Source organism: Camellia sinensis, chromosome 1, assembly GCF_055761805.1.
Source record: "Camellia sinensis isolate YWXY chromosome 1, ASM5576180v1, whole genome shotgun sequence".
Taxonomy (NCBI): Eukaryota; Viridiplantae; Streptophyta; class Magnoliopsida; order Ericales; family Theaceae; genus Camellia; species Camellia sinensis.
This window is the reverse complement of record NC_138961.1, coordinates 145187501-145191245: the sequence shown is the minus strand read 5'-3', so window position 1 is coordinate 145191245 and position 3745 is coordinate 145187501.

Here is a 3745-nt window from a genome sequence, read left to right as displayed (position 1 = left end):
TCTCTGATTTTCATTAAAGTAATGCATATGAAGAATTTAGAGTGGGTGTATATATTTCATAGTGGTTGTTGTTATCTCTATTGTGAATGATATTTCCAGTTTTTGCATAGTAGGAGGGTTTTAGGAGAGCGTTACGATGGATCACGAGATGAATGGATTTCACTCTCGATTCCCTGGGAAATGATTCTCGCCATTTCCAAAAGATGGATCACGAGATGAATGGATTTCACTCTCGATTCCCTGGGAAATGATTCTCGCCATTTCCAAAAGCGGGAATTGACGTAACATAAGAAACTTCAAGATTGATGCAACACAGTGTTCGGCGAATGAAAATGGTGGTCGGCAGTGATGTAGGTTAAAGAGAGTGACCAAGAAGGGGTTGGTGGTAGGAAGGAAAAGAAAAGAGAGCATGAAAGGTGGTAGAAAGTGTGACAAATTTATTAAAATGTTCTGAATATTTATTTACAAAATAATCTTCAATTTAAATATATTTTAAAACACTATTAACTGAATAAATCTGACGGGATGTCATCCTAATTTGTAGAACTACAAGGAGGGGAGTGTATTAGTCGTAAACCATAAGAGATGTCAATGTAATTTACCTTTTTTTTTTTATTTTTGATCAACAAGAAAGGCAAAACTTTATTAAAGGAAAATACTTATGTATTATTTTTATTAATAATATTTTTAATTTATCTATATAATTTTTTTTATTTTTAATTGACATATATATATATATATATATTATAAATAAATAAAAAAGTATAAAAAAATCTGTTAAAATATTCTAATTATATAGTTTTATTAGTTTTTTTAACAAAAAAAAGTACTTATTTTATATATTTTCTTAAAAAAATAAAATAAATTTATTTTGTTAAAATTCTTAAGAGAGAGAGAGAGAGAAGGCGTTGGTCAAATAGAGAGGAGGAGAGGAAATCGAGAGAGAGAGAGAGAGAGAAAGAGAGAGAGAGAGAGAAGAAGAGTCAATCGAGAGATGAGATTGAGATCAATCAAGGGAGAGAGGATACGAGATCGATCAATTGATCTAAAGAAGACGAGTCATGAGACCGAAAGCGAGATCCAGAGAAAAGAAACAAATAGATTGAGAGGAAGAGAAGAAGACAGATCCGTGATCAAATTCATGTTTCTCTCGCATCAAACTCGCGATTCTTCTACGAACCTGAGTCATATGCGCAGAACCGCGCTTCTAAGGAAGAATCATGAGCAACTTGAACGATTCCTGCTACTGAGGTCCAAAAGGATGCCAAAAAACACACTTATCCCATGAACTCTCAAAATCTTCACATTTTCGGTCAAAAAATTTAGCATTCCTTTCAAGCCATAATACCCAGAGAGCTGCACAAACCACACTTCCAAAGAATCCAAGCCTTATTATTTGAACCAAAACCTCTAAATTGATGCATGAATTATGCTTACAAGAGGATGGAATGATTCAATCATCCACAGCCAAATAGAGGACTCTCCACCATACAGATAATGCAACAGGATATGCAAGAAAAGATTATCCATGCTTTCCTCAGCTGCGCTACACAAAACGCCATTGTGGAAATAGATGCCAATTTGACCTTCTCCTTTGAATCATGCCATTAGTATCAAGCTTTTTGTGAGCTACTGTCCATGCAAAAAAATTTAACCTCAATAGTCACATAAGCAGCCCAAATCATTTTATAAGAGGGACAAAGAGGAACATTTGGGTCATCAATAAGCTGTTCAAAAAATAATTTGCAAGAAAACGTTCCCTATGAGTGAAAGGATCACACACTCTTATCAAGATTACCATTGAACAAATAAACATTCTCAAGAATTGCCACCAACGAAACAAGCTCAATGGTTTCACAATCATTAAACTAAAAAACTGAAATCCCAAGATAATGGACATGAAAATGAAATAGCCATTGAAGCGATAAAGGCATTGTGAGTTCTAGAAATCTGATACAACCACAGAAACAAAATAAGGAAATGAAATTTTCCCTCCCCTAGTGTTGATAATAATAATAATAATAATAATAATAATAATAAAATAAAAAAAGATCCTTCCAAAAACGAATGAACTCTCCATTCCCCACAATGAGATGAATGTGTTGAAAGAACCTCAGAAGGCCATGTGAGATATCCAAGGAGATTGATAAGCCCCCCTTTCCCCACCACTACAGAGTCCCACTCGTTATCGTAAAGCCCACTCAATAATTGCATGCCATAAGGACCCTTTCATCCAGAAATCTCCATTGCCATTTCACAAAAAATGCAATATTCTTCTCAACAATGTGACCCAAGCCAAGACCTCCCTTATATTTGGGAAGAGGAAGCGTATCCCAATTGACCAATGCTCTTTCCTCCCTTCCCCCCAACCCTCCCAGAAAATTCTTCATTGCTTTCTCAATATTATTAGCAGCACCCCCTTGGGATTCTAAATAAAGAAAAGTAGTAAATGGGAATTCTAGCTAAAACTGATTGGGCTAAAGTAAACCTTCCTCTTTTAGAGATCAAAACTCTCTTCCACCCATCCAATCTTTTTGCAATCTTTTCCAAAACAAATGCCCAATATTCTTTTGCCTAAGGGTACCCACCTGAAGACAAACCGAAACTTCATAGGTAAAGATAAAATCAAACATCCCACAATCTCCGCCATTCTTATCAACCTATCTTGGTCCTAATTGGTTTTTTGAACTTTTCTTCAAATTGACTTTGAGCCAGGAAACTATCTTAAAAGCTCTAATAATAGAACGAAAAATAACCATTTTATCTTCTCCTGAAGAAAAGAAAATGATGTCTTCTGCAAATTAAAGATGTGTCACTTCTATACGATCTCATTAAAATCCAGCCACTAAATCCCTTTCAAAAGCCTTAAAAACCATTCTACTCAAAACATAAAAAGGCACTAATAAACAAAAAAGGCATTAAAGGATCCCTTGCTTTAGTCCCCTGGAAGCTAAGAAAGTAACCCAGCTTCCCATTCACCACAATTGAAAGTTTTGATAAAGCAAGATAGTCATTAATCCACTTTCCCCATCTCTTTCTAAATCCCTTTTTCTTCAAAACAAAATCCAAAAATCCCTAGTCAACATGATCACATGTTTTCTCACGATCGGCCTTAAAAATAACTCCTTCCCTATTCTGAGTATGTACTCCTCAACCACGTCATTTGTAATTTACCCATTCTCTCTATGTTTTAGCACATTTTATGAGTTTAAGGTATTTCAGTAATTTCTAGATCCACTAGACATGGGCTATAGTTTTGGACTATAGGTTGTAAACGAGTCAAGTTACACGTTTGAGTCTTACATATGGTTTGTTGGGTTTAAAATATTCTAATTAGTGAAAGTTTCTTAATTTCAAATTCTTGAGTTATAATTTTAAAAGAATTACAGAAAACTCAAGAAATCTATAAATATCCACATAATAATTCTCTGCACTAAAAAGGTGAAATTATGGGGATTTGAATTTGAATTTGAATTTGTGTTTGTGTGATCTTGCTTAGCCTTTAGTGAGAAGGCCCTTCCCCTTTTCCTGCTAAGCCCTACAAATATCTACATAATGATTCTCCTTCCTCAGCCTGCTACATCACACCCGAGCTCATCTTTGGCTTAGCTCAATTATAAGGCTGGAAGGACTTGAAACTAGTCTAAACCCCAGAAAATCATCTGAATTTCATAAATAGTGCCTGGTATCTCACTGCCAAATCATATATTTTTACCATGTATAAAAGCTAAACCCTATCAGCTAA